Source organism: Bactrocera dorsalis, chromosome 2 (assembly GCF_023373825.1).
Source record: "Bactrocera dorsalis isolate Fly_Bdor chromosome 2, ASM2337382v1, whole genome shotgun sequence".
NCBI classification, from domain to species: domain Eukaryota; kingdom Metazoa; phylum Arthropoda; class Insecta; order Diptera; family Tephritidae; genus Bactrocera; species Bactrocera dorsalis.
Genome location: NC_064304.1, coordinates 4,685,231 through 4,708,909, shown reverse-complemented (window position 1 = coordinate 4,708,909; position 23,679 = coordinate 4,685,231). Strand labels below are relative to the sequence as shown.

The window sequence follows — 23,679 nt, the reverse complement described above, 5'->3', positions numbered from 1 at the left end:
TTTGTTTAGGCTTTGTTTTTTTTTTCACCTTATAGCTGTGCCACGAAAGCTTACGTTGCTCTGGTGCCATAGAAAAGTGAATGAAGTGGACACTCTTCGCTGTGGTTAAGGCTTTTCAGCTATTTTTGGGTGAAGATGAATGGTTGAAGTGTTGAAAGTGAGATTTCTATAGTGTGTGATGCTTAAAGAATAGGAGAATGTAAATTTAGATTTGGATTTGAGTAACTAAAAGCTGCACGGTAAAAATTTGAAAATCCTATTTGCTACCTTATGCTGGTTTAATTCTGTAAAGATAGTGGAATGAGTAAAAGGATTGAAAACTAATATTATATAAAAGTGAAAACTGAAACCAGCTTCACTCAAAATTCTCTAATATATTTGGAAATATTCATTCTCAGCATCGCATATATTTTGACAGTTAATGTGTTAGCATTGTTATTAAATGGCTTTGGGGGAATTTTTTTCTAAACAGTTTTTCCTTCAGACTGGTGGATGAAGACAAACTTGATTGCAAAAACAAAATTTTGTTGCCCGATTCAACATAAATCACGATTGAGTAATCTCTGTATAAGTTTAGGTTATCTTTCTGGTAACTGAAAAATGTGCAACGTGATTTCGCACCGGATCAGAGTTTGGAGACTATTTATCTGAGCCACATATATATTTATATATATACATATATCAATCTGAGTCATATATACATATATATTTTATATATAATTATGCATATAATGTTCATTACTTTTATTTATTTTCTAAGAACATGAATGAATACAATTAAATAAGTAACTACGTGCTCAATGCCGGTTAAGATTTTTTAATTATCGATAATAAAACAATAATGAGTAATTAAATCGAGACTCTAACAAGGCAAACGAGACTTCAACTTGTATTTTTTCACGGTTTCGTTGCATGAGGATTATTTCATTTTAAATAAGCTTTAGTAATGAAGTTGTAGCACAAACGTCTGTAAAAAAAAGTACACTCATACAAGCACACATTACACCTGACATGCATTTATTGACAACTTAGCAAACGCGTGATTGAGTGACCCACTGACTGCTTGACTAACTGACTGATCGGCTGACTGACTGACCGAATGACTGACTGGTGCACGAAGCACTGCGCTGTCACGCTAACTTTTTGCTCTTGCTCATTTAAATAAATTTTGTTACAATAATCGCATTTATTGTCTGCCTCCAAAGACGCCATTGCGAAGCGATTAGCTGTTTTACCCTGGATTATCAGCGCTTCGTGGCTATTTTTAAGCCAGTTGCATATATATTTATTTATATGAGTATTTATATGTGCTTAATGAGCTAATTTTTATGTGTATTGGCGATTAGTAGTCCGCTGATGCTACTGCAAACATTTGGACTATAAGCTACACTGCAGGAAAAAGTAGTCACTACAGGCTCTTTTGTATTTCTTATGGGTTATGTGTTGTAAATAAATTATTTGTGGTTATTATTGATGTTGGAACTGTTGGAACTATAGGCCAACTAGTCAAAATATGTGAGAAAATGTATTCATAAAATTTCTGTTACATATTTATTAAATAACCAAATTTTTTTATAGCCAAATTTTTTTACATTTTTAATATGTGGCTTTTTTCACGTTAATAATTAAGAAAAATTAAAATAAAAAATAATTAATTATTATCAAAAAATTTATTAAGTCGATAATTTAATAAAAATAAATGAATTGCTTAAGAAATTTTTACAATTATTTATTACATGTTCATATTTATTAAAGTAGCAAACTTATTTAAAACAAAATTAAAATAAAAAATAAATAAAAAAATTATATTATCAGCAAAAACATTAACTAAGTTAATAAATTATTAAAAAAAATTAAATTAATAATATAAATTTAGTAAAAGATTTATAAAAAAAAATATTTATCGGCAAAAAATTTACATTCGAGTTTAGCACGCTCAGAATTTAGAACGAACTTATGACAAAAATTTTTATGAATGTTTAAGTAATACCATAAAAAATAAATTAAAAACATTGTTAAAAATTAAATATTATAAAAAAGTTTTAAAAACATAACAGTAAATTTGTAATTATTTATTACTAAAAAAACATTTTTTTAATTTTTTTAAATAATCATCAAATAATATATTTATGTATTCTTGGATGATAAATAATTTTTATTTTCATACCGATTAATTAAATTTTTTTAAGAAATTTTGAGTTATAAAAAATATAAATATGTGAAAGCACACAAGAAGTCCAATTACAAGAGAAAAAATTTCAAAAAAATGTTTACAGTTTTCCCCACATTTTATAAAAAAGTAAATTTTCCTGCTGGGCATCGTGCTGATGGCTACTTTCAACATCGTTTGCAGCGCTTCAATAATGATGTCATTTTCTCAATACTGTCGTTCAGTTGTTGCTTTTGCACAGCATTTCTTACGTTGTTGTTATTTGAGATTTTTTTCAGATTCTATTTCATTAGAGTTTCGCTAATTTCAGTAGTTATTGCGTTTTAGAATGTCCGCCTGGCAGCCAGTTTAACGGGTACATCTTCACTCATTACGAGTATTGCACATTACGAACGAATATGAATATAAATAAACTAATACTAATATAATTTATGAAAAAAAAAAAAAATGTTTAATCCGACACAACTTGTTTTACTGCGTTTTTAATTTCGCCAACAGCGAAACAAATGATGCAACAACGATATTGCTATGCATGACTGTGCACCCATACATACTCGTATATACGTGTGTGCATGTTTGTGGCTATAAAAAACCTGCTCGCGCACGGCATTTCACGCCCGTCGTGTTTTATTCATTTGAACAACCGTCGATTAATTTTGTCAAACATTTTCTTAAAAAAAATTTAGTTGAAATCGAAATTAATTTTTTTGTTTCTTTTTTGATCTTGCTGTGATTTGTTTTTAATTTTTCTTCAGCATGATTTTTTAATAATTTTTATAAAATTTAAAAATAATAAAAAAGTCACTGCATACAAAGTTTGAAATTAAATAAAGGCATTCCTAATGCATATTGCACACTCAATATTTCTTTGTCTATTTATAAATATGTACATACTATATATACATATATGTACTATGTCTATATGTCAGCGAGTAAGAACCTATAAATATTTATACGCCTAATCACTTGCTTTGATTCGCCAATCATTTGCACTTTGTACGCGAATTATCGCTCGAATTAATACTTACACATACATACATACACATACGAACATACATACGAGCGAGTGCTCTTGAAAATGCTTTGTGGCAAACTCAATAAAAACCTCAACTTCAAGCCACTAATTTATTTATTAGGTATTTTTTTGTTGTTTTTGCTCTTTTGCTGTGCTGACATTCCTGATGCAAAGTGTTTGCAATTTCTTTGCTTTTTAACAATTGTTGTTGTTGTTGTTGTTGCTGTTATTTTCTGCTCATATGACTGCACATTTTACAAAGTTCAAGTTTATCGAGTTTTGCTACTGGAGGCCTTGCACTTTACTTCGCACACACACACATGCGCAGGTATTCGTGTAGATGTACACACATGCATACAGCTGCTTATTAGCGACTTGTATGCAAATACGCGGATTTAAATATACATAATTATATATAGTATGTATGTGAGTGGCAAGTTGTACTATAAAGATATCGTGTTTGGGGGTCAAGTTCAGACTCTTGATGTGGCGGGCAAAAACTAGGCGATATTGGCCGGTGAATGTTTAGCGAAGTTTGTATGCGTGTGCCTCTCTATTGTCATGGTATGCATAAAATTAGCGTTGCTTAGACATTCAATGCCTAATAAATGATGTCAATATGATATATAAATACGTCTATTTGGGTTTCATCGATTTTGGTTGGAGACATAATATTGTTGGCGGTATTCAGAAAGTTTTCAGATACAATCTTTTTGTAGTCGGAATTTTTATAGCTTATTAAAGTACGAAGACTATATCTGATTCTTAAAATATTTTTTATTTCTTATATAGAGTTAGGGGACTCACAATTTGTCATAACTCAAAGTGAAATCATAAAATCACAAATTTTTACACTTGTTTAAAAAAGTTGTTGTTAGATTATGTACAAAAATGAGTTTACGCAATCACAATTCTCAACGCTATGCTTTGGGTTCGTGATAACTATAACTTTACTAGGGGACTCGGCAATGCGTTGCTGTGGTACACTATTATTCATATAATAAAGTATTCAATACAGTGAAAATTTTAATTAAATCCAAGGGATTGTACTTGAGGTTTAATTTTGAATATGTTCATACAAATACTTTCAGTGGAAAAAATAACGAATTTAAAGTTGCTTTCTCAATGTCTAGTGACCAGCCTTTCTGTCCCGTTAATAGAGATATCCGCTAATAGAGTGTCCATTTAATAGAGTATTCACTGCATATTTTAATTATGAATCTTCTAAGTTGGTCTAAGGAGTCCATCGCGGACAAACAATGTAACACTATATGAAACCACAGGTATGTACTTTTCTTCGCCAAAGTCAGAGTAATATCTTCAAAAAATACTGTCTCGACTTTGAATCCCCATTACATCTGACGTATAAGCTTGACTGAAAAAAGTTTGACACCACTGAAATGAGAAGAAAGCAATTATGGTGTACATATTTGTAATATTTTAAGAACTCAATTTCGAAATTCACATATTTCGACTTTGGAGGCTAACAGCCAAAAACAGAGAAATTTCTTTTTTGGTTTTGTGCAATTCCCAGTCGAATGTTGCACAGTGTAATGATTATTTATTATTTATTACCAAATAACCTTTATGGGGATTTTCAGTTTACAGTTTAGGTCTTCTGCTTTATCGGCACCGAATATCACATGACTTTTCAATAACACTTATGTGTAAGTGACGAAATTCACCTTAAAATTGGATGTGACTATTTCGTACTAAAAAAATTCTAAATATTTTGAATGGCAAAAAGGAATTTTGATTCATAAGCCAATATTTAATATTGATTTATTTACGACCACCTTAGCAAAGAATTGCCATTAGCCCATTACTGAGAACCCACTTTCGATTAGCATTCTCAAATATTATATTGAAACAATACGCTCCGCTTTCGCTCATATAGAAGCTTTTCAAATTTACAAATACTGCTTTCGACCGTTAAAATTGAGAAAAGCGCGACCATAAAAAGTTGCAAACACATTTTGTCACATTGTTTACGGAATAAAAAAAAATTATAATAAAATCACTTTTTACTTCAGACACCAAAGCTCGACAACAACTCATTAAAAGCCCTTCTCCTTTATCCAACCATGAGTGCCAGCTATTAAAACGGTATTTAGCGTGTTCTCTCTCTTCCGCTTTACTGTTTATCAAACAAAGTGTATTTGCAAGCTCACGGTGATAAATAGAAAAAGATCGAGATATAACGCGATTGACCTCAAAGTTTGATAAGACCCATTACCCAGACCACACAGCGTATATATACATATGTACATATGTGTATGTATTTTTTAATAACGCTTCTGCTTGTGGGCTCTGAATCGTTTGTCAAGTGGGACACCAAGGAGATATGACTTGCAAGTATGGGACGAATTTTAGTTGAGGCACTTAAACCGAACTAGCACAAGTAGTCGGAGATAATGTCAGGAATTAAATACGGCATATATACTAAAGGTATGTACTACATATATGTATGTGTGTGCTTAATGCGAGATTTTTTTGACATGACGAGATAATAGGCCGGTGTAGTTGAAATTAACCGAGTGTGTGTGTGTGAAAATTTTGCTGATAAGATAGAAACACCAATTCAGAAATGTTGTTGCAATATTAGGCAACAAGATTGGAAAAATACAAAAATAAATAAGAAGAAAACATAATGGAAATAACAAAATAAAGAAATAAAATAATATAAAATAAAATAAAAAAATATAAAATTAAATTAAATTAAAATAATTAAATAAAATAAAATAAAATAAAATAAAATTGAATAAAACAAAATAAAATAAAAGAAAATAAAAGAAAATAAAAGAAAAAAAAAATAAAATAAAATAAAAAAAAAGAATAAAAAAAATAAAATAAACTAAAATAAAATAAAAGCTAATAAAATTAAACTAAATTAAATTACCTAAAATTAAATTAAATTTAATAAAAAATAAAATGAAATAAAAGTCGAATTAAAAATTAAAAAGAATTTCTATATAAAATAGTACTCCTCAAAATAGATGAAAATCAGCAAAGAAAGTAAAAAATATTATTCGATAATTTTTTGTCAAAAAGTATTGATATATCAAGTTCACAGAAAATATTAGAAAATGTGAAAATAATTATTAACCAAAGTATGTACAAACAACAATTTAATAAAAATTTGAACACTTTTAATAACAACACTTTGCATTTGATTAAGTAATTTGTAAATACAAAAATGCAGTTATTTTCCAGACACTCCGGAAGATGATTACATAAAAATATTTTTGCCGAAGACTTGAAGATAACAGTTACACAACACAGTAACAGTAGATTATTTTCGAGCAAACTTTTTCAAGTAGTTCCATTTCTAGCTATTATTTATTTTATTTTTTATGAATTTTCTTTGTATGTATATTTAAGTTGCATTGTTGCAGACGCGCTAGAAGCTAGAAACAACAACAATTGTAAATACACAATACGCGGTTTAGAATAGTATGCAAATGTGAAGTGAAAGAATGATTGTAAATATATATGTACATACAAACACATGTATATATGTATGTATATTATATACTTATGTATATATGCATATATTTGGCATACAAACAAATTTGCTGATTTTATATACAAGTAGATATGTAGGTACATAGCAAGTTATTTTCATTGTTCTCTTCTTCTTCTTCTGCACTTTATTTCAGTGCGGCCACTTGTTCCACATACTTGAATGCATATGTGCAATTGTGTGTGTGCTGCAAAAATGCATAAAAGGTTTTTGTTTCACAAGTTCTCCTCTAGTTTCTACTTTCATCGCAAAAATAGTGAAAATCGTTGCGCTAAAGAGCATATATGAACGTTCTAAGTTCGACAAAAGCAATGCGAATAATAAAACGCCTCACTAGAACTTTAAAATTCATATGAAATGAAAGTATTTTGTATTGCATTGGCTTTGTTTGACGCTGAAAGCACAATATGAAATCGTTTATGTGTGCTGCTAAGTCGCATAGCGGTAACCGAGGTCAAATCTATATATGTATTATATATTTGAATATTAGAATCTGCTGCGTTCGGAACAAAATCTGGTGCTCGTTAAAGAATTGTCTTATACACCTGGTGGATTTGTGCTAATCTTAGCATGGTGGATGTCACACGTGACTTTTAATGGTTCGATCATAGATTCGAATTCTTTCCAAAATCAAAGCAATGATGTTGTGGAATTTCTTTTATTCAATTAATGACAAAAGAGATTGAAAACTTTTACCTTTCGAAATGGAAACGATTTTTCAAATTCTACGAGAGGAGAAGAAATAAGTTTGCGATCTCGTGTAAAGCGCTTTCATGATTCAAGGAGGCTACTGTTAAAGAAGATAGTAGAGCTAAACAGAAGCGTGATTTAGATATACTGCTTATAACAATTTTACTAGGCTATAAATCCTTTTTTAAGCGAAGGAGGGAGTATATACTGAACCAAACCTCTGAAAGTTCTCCTTTCGCTGCTGCGATGTTTTACGTACTATTTATACTGAGCCCTGCTATATTTTCTAGTATTTCGGTTGTACCAATTTATGTATCTACTCAAAACCTCAAATTTATATTTACGAGTATATACATATGAATGTATGGTATACTTTAAAAGTAACATCGAAATTTACATTACTTTTAAGCTGAAAAAAATTAAAACTTAAAATGGAAATTTGTTCTTTTTGAAAATCCATTAAAAAACAACAAGCAGCTGTATCGAGTGCACGCTCACATATTAACACTCATAAATAATTAAATATTTTTACGCCTTTCAGCCGTTGGGCTAACGGTCAGCAGAGAGCTGGCATAATGCCCGATATTCATATGTTGGCCACAGGAACGTGGCAAGGCCTGTCGCATGCCACTCACAGCTTACTGTTAACATTTGTATGCGTGACCAAAGCTATTTGGGCTTTGCAACATTTCTGCAGCGCTGCCAGCTCCCCCAGCTCCCCCAGCTGCCCTTCCTACCAAGTTTTATTATATATATGTATGTGTTTTGTATATGTTGTTATTTTTTACTGCTTCACCGATTTATTTTCCATTAGCGAGTAAGAGCATGTTATATGCGAAGCGCCGACGGGCTGTTAGAGCCTGCGGAGGGGGCGGCAGCGTGTGCTCAAGGACGTTTACAAAGTGGTTGCTTTGGTGTGCAAGGCAGAGCAACGTTGGTTATAGCTGCAGCAAAGCAATCGGCTGCGCAACACGCAACATTGCACAGGAACTGACATACAAACAGACATGTATACATATATACTTATATATGTATATCTTCTATATAGAAAAGTGCGGGGTCTCTTTTAATTGCAATGCGCGTTGCTATGCATTGCCACAACCACCCATGTTTATTTACATGCCTCTATGTGTGCTAGTTCGTCCGCTGTAAGCCCTTAGATATATGTAGGTATGTATGTCTGTTGATTGTTGCTTTTGTTGCAATTCTATTTTCGTCGCTGCTATTTGACATTGCGACTACAATTCTATTGCCATTGCCAAAGCGACCGAACAAGCGAGACAGAACAAGACGGCTACAACTCATGTGAAATATTTTGCACACACTCTCTCTTTTCCTCTCGCTTTTGCTTTGGCGCTTTTCGCTCACTTCTGTTTGCTTTGTGCATTTTCTTATGCGCAGGACGCGAATGCTGCAAAAAGGAGACCCGGAAAATGCCACGTGTGCAGCTGGTTGCAGCCACCAACGGCGTGCTGCATTGCATAGAACATGCGCTCCACCTCACCCCTTGTCCAGCAACACTTGGCGCCTGCAGCCGAGCATAAGTAGGTCACATGGTTGCAAAACGAGCAAAACTGCAAGCGCCCAATGCGAATGTGGTGACAAGTGTAATGCGACAAAATGTGTCTATGAAAAATGTCCAACGAAGTGAGTATACGCATGTGTGTGTGTATATGGGTGCCACCAAATGTGCCACTGATTGCAGTTACACACATCGCATCGCGTTTTGAATACGAGTACTCGCCTGCTGGTCAACCTAAATTTTGACAATACTGCTTCGATATCTTTGGGCTTTGTTGTTGTAGTTGCGTGTTGCATGAATTGCGACCTCTATACACTGCATGTTGCCATGTTTGAAGCTTCCGCTTGACCACAGAGCAGCAACATATCTCAGTTACGCATAGCTCTCACTGTGTATGGGGCGCTCCTCTCTTCCTCTGAAGGCGAATTTTTGGCATTCTGCTTTCTCTGCGTCTACGCTTTAGCTGCAGTGTTGCACACATGTCCGCTGGGGCACTTACCACGTTCCATTTGCAGCACTTCACATGTGCTTATGTACACATTCGCACGCATATGTAAGTATGTATGTAGACGTATGCCGAGACATGTGCGCGCTAGCCGTGGTTTTGCGCAGTGCGGATTTTGATCCTTGAAAACTGCAACGCGCACGCACACACACATACACACCTGCTCATAAAGCATAAATTACCGCTCTGAAGGTCTTCACTGCTTACTTTCGCATGTTCGTAGTTGTGTATTGTGCGTTTGTGTGCTCATTGCAGCTTCTTTTCGTTTGCCAGGCCATAATTTAAGCGCTTGCTTGTGATTTTGAAAACGACAGTGTTGCTCCGCCAGCGTGTGGTACGTGGGTGGGAAGAAGAAGAAGTCGAAGCTGACAAGGTGAAGTGGATTTGAGGCGCTATTGATGATATACTTTACCCTATTGTAACACACATACAAGGATATCAATGCCCTGCTATTTTGTGCGCATTGTCGAAAATCACTCATACGCCACGTCGGCACAAAGGAAAAGCAATGATACGTATACGTCCTGTTGGCCTAAATACCGCCTTTTTCAGTATTTGAACACAAAAGTTTCGCAGTTAATGCAAGTAGCGTATGTGCCTGTTAGATCGGGCGGATGATTTATTATTTAAATTGTAGGTCATAGAAGGTTGTATAATAGATATAATTTTATGCATCGGCGGATGGTGAGTTTTGACTTATTGCCAGATAATAAAGTTTTATTTGTCAGTATCGCTCTTCTTTCGAGTAAATATAGACTTTGTGCTACATTTCCACTATTTATTTCGTTTTATCTTCATTGCGCTCCACCTAGCATATAAAAATATTCAACATTGCGTTATATAATACCAGTTAATTAAGCTATTTCCCCACAATTGCATTATCTGTTTACTTCAAAATGCAAACTCCACTTTTCCATTGAAAGTAATTATAGGTTTATATAATATTAATGCGCTTTAAGTTGCAATTTGCGTGATAAAGTTATTTAATTGCACTAAAAATTAACCTTTGTAGCTGGAGCCAAGTCTAATGTGCACATCGACGTATAATTACTGCACGTAGCTGTAGAGTTTCATAATTATTTGATATCGTTATTGCAGCGAAACCACTTTTCTAAATTAGTTTTCAGCAAGCGTGAAGCCATATAAAATTACAATTTTTTTTTAATATAAAATTAAAAGGCAATTATACAAATCATTCTTTTAATGAAATATATGAAGCAGTTTTGTTATTTGTTTGTTTGCTGTTTTTATTTTTCTATTTGTTGCGTATGCAAATTTTAGTCTGTCAGAAAATTACTTTTTCTCTCTTTCTACAAAGCTGCAATTTCGTTTAAAAATAAAAGTAGGAAATTACACTCCTTTCGTATTGAAATTTATTATAAATATTTGCCAGTATTAGTCCATTTTGACCGATTTGTATAGCTTTATACTTGCTAATCTTTAGTTGTATAAAATTTTTGATAATCAGGTCTCTGAACTCAGAAATCACTTGGGCTTACACAAAAAAGTCTTAATTATTACTTTAATTTTTTTTTTAATTTTTTGCTTTTTATAAAAGTTTTAGATTTTATTTCAATTTTAAACTTAATTTGCTTAAAAAAATGCTTTCTTATTTCTTTTTTTAATTTAATTTTTATTCAAATTTTTAGTTTTAAGTCAATTTAATTTTTAATTTATTTTTAATTTCAGTTTTAAATTTAATTTGCTTTAAAAAAATGTTTTAATTCTTATTTTAATTTTATTTTTGGCAACAAAAAGTTTGTTAGCATCGAACGATAGCGATCGCCATTCACCGTAACGTTGCGTCCAACAGCATCTTTTAATACAAATCTTAGTTTTTTGTCATATTTAATTTCATTTTGAAATTTTTTTAATATAAGTTTTAATTTGCTTTACATAAAAAAAATGTTTTAATTATAATTTTAATTCCAGTTTTAATTTTATTTTTTATTTTAATCCAAATTGTAATTGTTAATTTCTTATTTTAACTCTAGATTTAATTTTAGTTTTTTTTAAATCAAATTTAATTTTTTTTTTACTTAATTTTTAAATTAAATTTTAATTTTAGTTTTAACTCAAATTGTATTTTTTTTAATTAATATTTTTTTTTATTTTTAATTTTAATTTTTATTTTAATTTTAAATTAAATTTTAATTTCAATTTCAATTTTAATTTTATAGCTATAACAAGCTTATCTTTAGTTGTATCATATTTTTAATATTCAGACCTCTGAAGCTAGCAATGACTATGAACAACTCTTAAAGAGATATGTAAATTGCTTCCACTCTATCTTCAAAATAATAACTTAAATATTTATTTCTATTTCTTAAAGCCAACCTCGACTATACACATACAAAACGGCTTCTAAGCAAGTTTGCCAAATAAATAAAGTCTTTGTATGATTTCAAATTGACTTCCTACCATTTTGCTTTGTTGTTTTTGTGCTATTTTCAAGCTCAATTAATAAAGCTGTTTAGATGCGTTTATTACTCTTTAGTTAGTAGCGTTTTGGCTAAGACGCCTTTAAGAGTCTCAAATGATTAGCTACAAAGGTTTCTACATATTAACTTAAAAGTGAGCGGCTGTCAGGTTGTTTTTTTTTATAGCGCTAAGTTATACGCAAACAACTCACACAAAATTTTAATACAAAATTAAGTCTCTGTGCTCACACACACACTCACACACAAATAGCTGTAGCACACTAGCTGAGAATTACGTTTAAAATTCATAAAAATAAGCTGTTTGCGTACATAATAAATACACAGTTTTTAAGAGTATGAATATTATCTCTACACACATACATACTTTTGTACAAGTTGGGCTGGCAAAAGCAACAGCAAAAGCCTCAGCAAATCGTTCTTAGCTTACGTCATACACACGGCTATGCTGTGCTTCGCTGCCATGTATTTGGATGGATGGATGTGGAGTAATATGCAATAGGCGAATAGCGCAAAGTGGAAGTTAGAGATGGAGCAGTAGCGCGGAAGAATTTCTAAGTCGACGAAGCAGCGTGAAAAAGGCGCGCACGAAATACAAAGTAAACAGATAATGAAACGAGAAAAAAGCGCGCGTTGGTAGGAGAGTAGTGGCGCCCGCGGGAAGGAAGCTTACAAAATGTGGAGGTCGGAGTTGTGTTGCCTTAGGCATATTTGAATACGCCATATAAGCGTGTGTGTGTATGTTTATGCGTTGTGTGATTTAGTGCCGTTGGTGTGTACTTTTTGACTGCGTGTCACAATCTTGTCAAAATCGTAAAAGCGCACAACCACAACACGGTAAACTTGATACGCGTTAATGCTGGTCATACACACACACATATACACTTACATACATATATAAAGTGTGTACATTTGAATGTGGAAAAATATTGTAGATAAGAGTGTCGGAATCGGAGGCAAAATATTGATTGCTTGGAAGATGTTGAATATTTAGTTTTGAATTTAAATTGTGCTAGTGCTAATGCTATGTACCTCATTTATGTAACACTTTTTTATTATGTAATTATTTATTTTAATTTTCTTATTGTATATAACAGCTGCATTTAATTTAATTTGATTAAGTATTTTGTAATATAAAAATATAGTTTTTTGTAGTTTTAATTTTTTTTCTACTTCTCTAATTTACTTTGAAGTTATATTGAATTTGAAAATTAATATTAATTCCAGTTTTTTTTTTAGTTTCAAATTATAATTTTAATATTACTTTTGATATTAATTTTCATATTAATTTTAAATTTAAATTAGTATTAAATAATAATTTAATTTTTAGTTTACTTAACTTTTAATTTCAAAATTAAATTTAATATATATATTAATTTAATTTTAATTCTTATAATAACTTTAACTTTAAATTAAATTTTAAAATAATTTTTTTTAAATTAAATAAAATCAAATTATAAATTGATTTTAATTTAATTTTAGTTTTAATTAATTTTTAATTTCAAATTCTAATTATTTTTATATTAAATTTTAAATTAATTTTTTTAATTAATTAAAATCAAATTATAAATTGATATTAATTTAATTTTTGTTTTAATTAATTTTTAATTTCAAATTCTAATTCTCAGACTAATTATTTTTATATTAAATTTTAAATTAATTTTTTTTAATTAATTAAAATTAAATTTTAAGATTAATATGAATTTCATTTTTATTTTACTTAATTTTAAATTTCAAATTTAATTGTGATATTAATATTAATTTTGTTTTAAATTTTCTTACCAAATTTAATTTTTGCTTACGCTTGAATATTTATTTTTACCACCGCGCTGCCAGCAGCATAACTTCTATTTTGTTGACGATTGTTTTTATTACCTTTTCTACCTGTTTCCCACTGTTTATCTCCCGTTTTTGCAAACTATATTCGACATTCTCTCAGAATTCTTCAACGTGGCGCTTTTACACCGTCCCTTACCTTATTCACATGTATGTATTGTTGTTCTGGAGGCAGTCACGCTTTTTTTTTGTTTTTGTTTGGCCACAAAAACATTACGTGCGCACATATGTAACAAAATATTTCCCAATTAAAATTCTATTACTGCTTGCACTTATTAACTTGTTGTTGCTTTGTTAGTTCTGCCGTCAGGCATCCACTACGCAGCAGTAGCGTGTAGCAGTAACTCTACAAAGTGTACGTACACAGTGACAACAATTTGCATATATTGGCGCATACAACAACAAAGCACATACATACATACACTTAAATATATATATGTATGTGCGAGTGTTGATTGTGGCTTCATCGGCAATCGGCGCTGGCCAGCCGACCTGGCTCGCTGACTGATTGCTTGCATGCTTAGCTGGCTGCTTCGCTGGCTAGTTAGCTAGTCAGCTACATCACTATGTACAACTGTATGAATATATATGTGTTTGTGCATGTGTACTCATACGTTTAAAGAGGTATGTGTGCGTGTAGCTATGTGGCTGGCTGACTGACTCTCCAACTCTTTTGGCCTTTTCGGCAGTTCGGCGTTTTTAGTGCGATTCCAACGTTTCACATCGCTTGTTGTTCATAATCGTTGTCGTCGTCGTCGTCTTCTTCGTCGTCGTATCCGTCACTGTTGTCGTCGCTTGCGTTTTGCGTCCGCATCCGGTTCACGTTATCATCAAACAGTAAAACAGAAAAAACACCACAACAACTCGAGAAGAAACGAAATGTATGCCAAAGTGTTGGAAAAAATAGATTCAAGTGTATTTTGAAATTTCATAAAAGTGCTGAATTGTGTCATACTAAATGAAATCGCTTATGTTATGCGTAATTTAAATGAAGTGACAATGGATTTGTTGAGGCCATAATAGCGATTTTGATTTTTAGCAAAGTTAGCGTGAATTTCAGTAACCTTAATTAAATTATACTAATGACTGCAGATATTTGCAGTAAAAAGGATGAAATCAAATCTAAAAATAATATTCCAGTTAATAATAACGCAACTGAAATGAAATCAATTAAAATGTTGTATTAAATAATAAATGCCATGAAGGCTAACTGAAACATAAAAAGTTATAAAATAAATAACCTGAAATCGCACTCATCTCACAAATTGTTGGTAAAATCAAAATCAACTTTTAAACTCTCTTGCTTCTTGCTCTTCGTTTGCGCTTTGGCAGAATGTCTTAAAAATTTGCTTTGATTTCGGCACAAACACCAAAATGTGCTCGTCAAAATTGCTACACATTTCATTTTTTGTTTCGAATTTATTCAACAAGACTTTTCTTCAATTTGCCGCTGCTCACCCCACTTGCCTTTATGGTTCCTACGTCGCGCTGCTTTTTACGCTTTTCATTCGTGCGCTGCCGTCGCCGTCGTCGTTTCGCTTTCGTTTTCACTTTTGTCTGCTGTTTCTGAAAATCACATTTCTGCACTCGTTTTATTTTCGTGCCCATTTTCGTATTCCTAGCTATCTAGGTTTAGCACTTGTCTCATGGCGAAACTTTTGGCAGCCAACGCTAAAACTGCACACACTATATAAAAGTATATATATATACATACATATATATGTATATCCGTGTGTGGATACATCTGAGGGTACATCTCCCTACTTGACGCCCACTTGCCGCCCTTAAAGGCTGGCTGCTCGCCATACGCTGCATAGTTTCGTGTCTCCCTCGTCCAACTATTTTAAAATAATTCGTGCTTTTTGCTGCTCAAATATCGCATGCGATTTAACCTTGAAAGCTGTCGCACAGTGGGCACAAAGCACGTGAGTTTTCCTTGTTTTTCTCTTTTCTCTTGTTCGCTTCCCTTGTTTGTTTCGCATTTGTATGCGCTAATTTCGTGTGGCTTGTGCGTCCACCGCATGAATAATTCATGCAATCGCCACTTTTATGGTGTGTATATAGTCGCGAGCGTTTGCTAAGTTGCTATATAATTCGATTTCGAATTATTCTCGAAAAATATATAAATTTTCTTCAATTTGTTGTTTGGCGTTCGAATTTGAGTTATTAACACATATGCGCCATTTACATGTTGGTCGTACAAGCGCCTAGATTTTTTTCTTATGTCTACATTCTTGTAGTGCCTCTTTCGACACCCTCGCCAACTCGCTTGCTACAACAACACACCTAGAGACGTGCACATATTTCACGCTGTTAAATATTTATGGATTTTCCTTTATCAAATGCCTCGTAGCGCTCTGCTGATATGCGCCCAAGCACACTTGTTTGCAACCTGTCTAATTGCATAGATTTGTAGGGAAATGTGTAGTCTGCTTTTCAGCGCCGCACGCTCGTGCACTAATGATGAGCGCTTTGTTGGCTGCAGGTGTCAAGGTTAGATGTTGATAGTTCGCTTCTGACTTAAGGGCTGCAATCACTATATACTTCTCAGTGCACATGTGTGTGTATGTGTATGCGATTGCATGGCTGGGCTATAATTACACAATCTCAAGCGCTAATTGCTTGCATGTGCTGAACGGGGGCGCGGTGCGTTGTGGCTTATATTATGCATAATATTTTTCTGACATAAAAATTGCAAAAATAAAGTGCTTGTCGCTGCTGTTTTGTGTGTGTGTAGTTGACTAAGGTTTGGTTAGTTTCCAATTGGCTTTGTGTGTAGGTTTAGCTTTCGGGAATTTGTTGAGTGTTCTAATCAACTGAGTAAGCCATAAGAAATGCAATTGAATTTGCTTTGTTATGAAATATTTTGTAGTTTTGGTGTGCAAAATTATATTTTTCCTTAAATAATATTTTAATTGAAGCTAAATTTTTGTAGTTTTGGTAGTTTTGAGCTCTTGTTGTGTATTTTTCAATAATTCTTCACATCTCTAGAGTCCTAAAATTGAAAAGTTATTCTAAAACATCTTTCCTAATCCATAAAAAGTTCAATTGCTTAGAATTTTTTTCATATACTCAGATTGCGAATGTTTTATGAATGTTTTATTAAAATTTTTTAAATCTTTGCTAAAAGTTTTTTAATTTTTGCTAAAAATTTTTAAATTTTAAATTTTTTTCAAATTTTGTTAAACATTTTTAAATTTTTCAAAATTTTCCAATTTTTGTATTCTTTTTCAACTTTGAATCCCAAATATTTTGAGTTAAATATTAGAAATCGAAAAAACATAATCCGTTTGAATGTGTAAGTGATATAAATGTGCGTTTGAAGACTCTGTGTGAGCTCTAATTCCGAATTGATTTTTATTAAACATTTTCATGATTAAGTTTTTAACGCAACCCTGCTGTCTTCTACTATATTTCTGGGCTTTTTACAAATGCAGCTGCACTCCTTAAGATCTTTGAGCCATAAAAATATTGAAATCTTCCGCCCTGCAGGCCTTACGAACACCTAATATAGATCAAGTCACTTGAGATGCTTTCTAAATTTTGCACTTTTTGTATAATGAGGAACGAAATATGACTTATAACTAACTCATTGAAATTCAAATATTGAACTAAAAGTAAAACAATTTTTTTTAAATGGAGTTTCAAAACGTTCTAGAATACCCCTAAGTATAAACGTACGCAAATATTTATATATTATATTGTTCACGAGCGTTTCTGTATATCTGTAAGCATATAACTGTGCACTGACTCACACACACACCTGTGTCAGCGCTAATCAAAAGCACAAATAATGCTTATGTATGTCAAAATACTTGAAAATTTGCCACAACTTCAACGGAAAACGATAAGTGAGCATTTAAAACTCATCAATGTGGGGATTAAACTAAGTTGCGTTTGCAAAAAAGTTATCTTGTAGACGGAAATACCTTGTGAGCAAATAATTAGCACAGAAAATCGATTTAAAAAAAAAACACCAAAAAAAAACTTTTTTTTATAGATAAGCAGACCAGCGATTTGCTGAAGCACTACTAGTGTCGTAATGCCGTTATAGCGTAATAACGCTACCTGCGATGGTCAAATTAATGATTTTTCAATTTTTTTACTATACCGTTTGAACATAAAAGTATTCACGACTATTGGCTTATAAGCATTATGTATATACACAGAGTTGCATTTGGCATGTAGATAAGCGCCGTAACCAAAAATATATAAGCATATGTATGTTTGTTTGCTTGTGTGGTAGAAGATGCTAATCAGAGCGCACTAATTCACTGCTCACATGTTTGATTATTTATTCGGTTATTCGGTTATTGTTGTCAAGCCACGGGCGCTGCGCTCTATGACGATACGCTAACTATAAATATTTTTTTTAATTTTTTTTTTTTATAAATGCGCGCCAACGTACAGCGTGAGTGTTTGTTTCTCGGCGCTATTTGAGTTATTATAATTTTGTAATTTTATTTTTCCATTCTGATTTGGCAAGAAATCTCTAATTAATTAAAGAAAAATATATAAAAAAAATTCTTTTATTAGAGCTTCACAAATAAAAGAATCTGTTAAACGACTAACGCCATGCAATTGACAAGTGACATTGGTCAAATGATGCGTATCGTTAAAAAGAGCGCAGGTGCATTCATATATTTTACATGCTATATGAAAAGTGTGAGAGTGTGTGTGTAGCATCATGCAAATTGACTTAAAATATATATACTTTACATACACACATATGTACATATATTTATATGCACACTTCCTTGCTAATATCGCAGCAAGCCATGCTATTTTAGTTGCCGTTATATTCTGCGGATTTCTCTTCACTTGCATTCATTTTCCATTCAATTCATTCATTTATTTTAATATTTTTTTTTGTCTTTTACCGCTGTTGCAATATAAGAAATAATTTAAAATGATTTGTTTGTGCGCTTTTCAAAATGAATTTAGTTCAATGTCAGCGGTGCCGCACAGCATATCGCATACTCACACATACATATTTACTAAGCATACGTACATACATATAGGTTTGTTGTGTGTAGGTGAAACGCCATCCCAGTGTCACAAACTGCCTTTGAATTATGAGTTTGCATTTGTTTGGGTCAGTCGAAGCAGCAAAGGAAAAACATGAAAATAAAATCGCATTAAATGTCAGAGGTGTGACTTTGAATGAATTTCACATGCAGTGCCACACATATTCCTATACGTATCTCACAAATATGAAAAACATATATTTAAATATAAGCCAAAAATGAAAAGAAAACTCAGTCATTCAGGTACAAGTATTTTGGGCAGTCGGTCTAATAAATTGGGTCAACTAAACCGAGTGCAGCACATAACTAACTCGTGCGTATATACATATATGTATGTATCTACAAGTATATATTGTATATAGCATATACTGACGCCATACAGTGCTAAAAGTGCTAGGTTGAGGTATATTTCCTTGGATAAGCTTTTGAAGTAGGTGTACATACTCATACATTTTGGGATATTTGGTCGTACTTTGCCTTGAAAATGGAGCTATAAATAAGACAATAAAATACTTAAAAAAAAATCTGGTATATAAGGTTAATGAATTTGAAAGTTGAATAAAAATTGTTGAACCGAAACTTTGTGATCCAGGCAGTACTTTTATTTATTTTTAATACTTTCATTATGTGCAGAAACGATAGTAATTCATGGTAGATATTTTATATTTACCATTTATTTAGAAAATGCAAAGTGAAATATAAAACTGTGTGAATTTAGGGTCACTAATAACCAATGTCAATGTCAGTGGGTTGAGTTCTTTTTTAAAACAGGCTTTAACGTTGGCTGTATCGATGGTATAGTACCCTTCTAAGGTACATTTTTTATAGCAGAAAAGAGTATAAAATCATATCCCATAGTTCATTTCGTTCCAAGTTTCGTGAAGATAATTTCTCAAATCATCTTTACATATAAACACTTCATTGTAATCGGTCAGTTTGTTGACAGCAATATGCTACAGTGATCATAGTACTCATGAGGAGAAAATGGTGTATCAAAATTTTCACACCGATACCTCAAAAACTGAGAAGCAAACAGACGGAGATTGCTAAATTGGCTCAGCTCGCCTCGTTCCTAGGGTCTATATATTGTCATCAAACATGCAAAACAACGTATCATCAAAAAAAAAAAATCAAAAATTGCTATCAGATATACATAATAACCAATATAAAACCATTTTATAACCAAAAATATATTTTTTTTAATATGAGTATGTGGCAACCAATATATAACTAATACATAACCACTTTATAACCAAAACTCAATTGGAGTGGTTTCTATTATAAAGTTTTCTCTTCGCCTGTAAACTTATGAAAAGTGATGTTATGTTATTTTAAATTTTAGGTGACGATATATAGTCTATAGGGTTGTCCACATTTTCTTCTGTGTGACAAACTTAATATACGCTGTTCAGGGTATAATAAAAGAAAAAGGTGTGAGTTTTACTTTTCAGTTCAATCCTATATTTAAAGTTTAATAAAAATATAAGAGCTGAGACTCGTACTTTTGACAATTTAATTGTCACAACTCAGCATGATTTCGTTATCCTACAGTGTTGAAATTTATGCTAACCTAAATCTAACTCCACGAAGCCTACGACTTTCATTTAGTTTACAGTGGATACTGAAGAGTGAGATAATTTCGAGCACAATTTCCGACACATTTGTGGCAAACGCTCTGTTGCGCTTGTTACAGTTCCAAATGCCTGACCATTTCACAACAACAACAAATGCACAACACCTTTCACGCCCATAACGCACAACTCAATCCAATTAATGTGTGTCAACCGCAGACATTTGCGCACTGCCATTGCGTGTTTGACGAAATTTTGCGTCTCTTTGCGTGGACGGACACACGAGTCAGCCTCAACGTCAACGTCATGGCATTTGTGCAGTTAGCCAGTGCGTCGCTCTCTCAGCTGTCGACGCCGTGCGTCTGCCTTAACCTGCTTTTGTGGTGACGCTGTCAACTCTTCTTCGTCTTTGCTTGAATTTATTATTAATATATGCCTTTCTTTTTGTTCTTCAAATGTATTTATTTATTTATGCAAAAAATTAAGTTTTACGCTGCGTCACTTTGTTGTTGTCGACTATTTATAGCCGTTTATGTGAACGCGTCTCGCTTTAGTAGCGTGCGTATGTGTGAATGTGTTCACGCGTGCGTGTTATTGTTTTTGCTTTTTCAATGAGCCTGTGTTCATCATGATTAGTTGCTAGATTAGTTGATTGCATAATCACAAGATGAAAGGCGCAAAAGCGCAGAGTTGCACCCAATTATAAATTTTTACAGACGCACACACACAGTAATATGCACGCAGCTATAAAAATTTATGAATTGCCATAAATCAGCGCACGATGAAGAGGAGGCGATTGTATCACGCAATTATGTGTCAGTTGTACGCTGATTTACTGTAAGCGATATGCAGTTGCAAATTGCAAATAATTTTGAAAAAAACTTAGTTTATTATAAGCGTGGCTTATAATTTTTTAATTTTTTCTTAATAATTAATAATTTCGAAATTTTTTCTGTTATTGCAAAATTTTTTTGGTTCACCAAAATGAAAAATAGTCGAAGCCTTTTCGTATTTCTAAGCAAACTTCAACTTATTATTTTTTTATAATATAGTATAACCAGGCTGGATCAGCTCATAGCTCCGTTCCAATTCCACCAAACACCTTTCAAGGCGTCAATCCTGGCTTTTTGACCATTTGTTGAGCTTCACCACGCTTGAACCATGATCTTTTGCGCACATTATTGTCGTATTTGATTCACTTTTCGTCTCCTATTACCATACGCTTCAGAAATGTTTCGAGTTATTTTCGTTTCAGCAAAAAATCGCAGATGTTAATTTGGTCCATTAAATTTTTCATAGACAATTCATAAATGGTTCAAAACCGTTTGATGATGAATATTAAGCTCCTTAGCGATATCATGGCTGCTTATGTTACGTTCCTGATCAGTCTTTTCCAGAATTTCGTCGACTTTTTCAATGATAGGTCGACCAGAGCGAGGTGCATCATTCACATTGAAATTTCCAGAACGGAAGCGAGCGAACCATTGTTGTGCTACACGCACTGATAAGTACAGCATCGTCTCCGTAAACTTCACAAATTTCATTGGTGCCTTGGTGACATTATTCTTTTTTAATACAAAAGTTTCAAAATATAGCGGCTTTCTTAATTGTTTTCAGTCATTTTTGAACAGCTGTAACTTTTTTTCTACTTTCCCGAATTAAATTTTTTTTGTTTAAATGAAGTATGATAAAAAGCGATTTGTAGCACTGGAGATATACGACTGCAACGACATCTGTTAACAAAATACGAAAAGACTTTTTCGACTACTGTTCAAATGTCGGAACTGTCGATATCGGACCACAATACGGTAAAGCTACAATACAAATCAATCAAAATCAGGACTTAGTACGGCAAACTTTTTTATGTGACAAGACTGTACCGAACAAAATGTCAAGATCAGACCACTATGCATCCAAATTGAGCAATCGGTATAAAGTTCTTGTACGAAAAATCTTCTTTTTATGTTTGTATAGCTTTGTTGCAACCGAAATTCACGTTTTTTCTTGTTATTTTATTTTTTTTTTGTTTTTCAACTCTTTGTTAAATTCCGTTCTGCACCACAGTGCACAGCATAGTGCACATTTTTACAACCGTATCAAATAGCCAGCTAATTTACTTGGCAGCGCAACTCGCAGCGCACCGTTTCCGTATAAATATGTACATATGCACATGTACGTATGTGTTTTCTAATTGTTTAAATTTTAGTTTTTTTCGACTGCTACGCCGCAGACTGCGGCCTGAGTTCACTTGTTTCTTTTGTTACTGCCTAATTGTGTACCAAGGCAATTATCAAGGTTTCATTTGCGTTCAGCTTGTAATTACGCTACCGTTGTGCTTATACATACAGACATGTGTGTGATATTGTTTATGTACACAAGTATAAAAATTATATATAGAAGCATTTAGACTGACCACTTTGTTTATGTTACATGCCGTGTTGTTGTTTTGGGCCTAAATTTTTGTAATAACAAAACTGGCCGACATTTTGGCTATTAAAGCGCCATATACATAAAAATTAAAAGTCATAATAAACGCTTCACAATTTACAGACTAATACATGAACAAAAGCGCAAGCAAGTGAAAAAATATTAAATTTTATAACAAGAAAAAAATTTATAAAATTGTTAAATGAACTCAAATAATTAGAATATTACGCTAAAATGTGCAAATAAACAAACAAATAACTCTATTAGCTGCCATTTAGTTCAATTTGAGCTTTCCGCGTAGTAAAAAAACCAGTTTATTTCACTTTCATTGCACGCTAATTCGCTGCGACCTAAAAACTGGGAACAAAGGGCGCTAACTGTACTTTAAATAGATAATTAACTGTAAAGTACTGTAATTAACAGTTGCGTGCACTCAAGCGCACTAAATATTTGATGCTTTTGGACTACGTACTCAGCGCTCGCTGCAGCAATGCAACACGCCGCGTCCTCAGTCAGTGCACACTGCGTATGAGTAACATTTATCCCACTACATTTTCGTTTTCGTGTGCTGCTTAGTGGAAATTGCCGCTTTGGCGTCGTAAACTGCTTCGATTTATGCTTTCGTGTCACCTGTACACCCACGCACAATGCGCCGAAGATCTGTAAGCGTGTGATTCAAATTTGAATTTTATTAACTGAAACAAAAAAAAATCATAAATTCACAATTCAATGGCGTCGTCATTAATGAGCTCATGTTAAACATATATTTGTATATTGTGTATTCAAGGCGAAGATGCTGTTGGCGGCCACTGAAATGAATTTCATAGTGTCACAAATATTTCTAGTTGTTGTTAATAAATTACCTAATCGCTGAATATCAATTTCAAGCATAAAACATAAAAGCAGACAAACATATATACCTACTATATGCGTGTATTCATGTAGCTAGCTGATC

The 23,679-nt window shown here is 32.7% G+C and overlaps 1 protein-coding gene across 20 annotated transcripts in view; it reads left to right on the top strand.

The window, feature by feature from the left end:
- LOC105225842 (RNA-binding protein Pasilla) overlaps positions 1–23,679 on the top strand; it is a 109,715-nt gene that overhangs the window by 45,681 nt on the left and 40,355 nt on the right. For 2 of the 20 annotated variants that reach the window (XM_049448159.1, XM_049448166.1), the window contains exon 1: positions 14,168–14,580. The exons of 17 other annotated variants lie outside the window; for them this stretch is intronic. The gene's annotated coding sequence lies outside the window, so the exon portion shown is untranslated. Of the gene's footprint in view, positions 1–14,167; positions 14,581–14,609; positions 14,743–23,679 lie in introns of those variants that run through there. One more of the 20 variants, XM_049448170.1, reaches the window with a different exon arrangement.